Source organism: Penaeus monodon, chromosome 19, assembly GCF_015228065.2.
Source record: "Penaeus monodon isolate SGIC_2016 chromosome 19, NSTDA_Pmon_1, whole genome shotgun sequence".
In the NCBI taxonomy this organism is placed as follows: domain Eukaryota; kingdom Metazoa; phylum Arthropoda; class Malacostraca; order Decapoda; family Penaeidae; genus Penaeus; species Penaeus monodon.
Genome location: NC_051404.1, coordinates 45,235,810 through 45,236,195, shown reverse-complemented (window position 1 = coordinate 45,236,195; position 386 = coordinate 45,235,810). Strand labels below are relative to the sequence as shown.

General features: G+C 33.2%; 1 protein-coding gene across 3 annotated transcripts in view; it reads left to right on the top strand.

The window, feature by feature from the left end:
- The window catches only part of LOC119585260 (high-affinity choline transporter 1-like), a 75,683-nt gene that overhangs the window by 57,430 nt on the left and 17,867 nt on the right, over positions 1-386 (top strand). The gene's annotated exons all lie outside the window — the stretch shown is intronic.

Here is a 386-nt window from a genome sequence, read left to right as displayed (position 1 = left end):
CATATTGTTGTTCTTGTTCTTCCTTCGTCTCTTGGTTCATTGATTCCAACTTAGCATTCATGACCAAGATGTGAACTGCTAAAGTAAAATATCTGCAACTTGCTTTAAGATATCTATAACTTGCTTGAAAATATCTAGAACTTGCTTGAAAATATCTGGAATCTGCTTGAAAGTATCTAGAACTTGCTTTAAAATATCTGGAATCTGCTTGAAAGTACCTAGAACTTGCTTTAAAAATATCTAGGACTAGCTTTAAAGATATCTGGAACTTGCTTTAAAAATATCGAGGACTTGCTTAACAATATCCAGAACTTGCTTGAAAATACCTAGTGAAAGTCACGCATATGTCCTTTTGTATCAAGTCTGTGTTGAAATTATCACGTTCT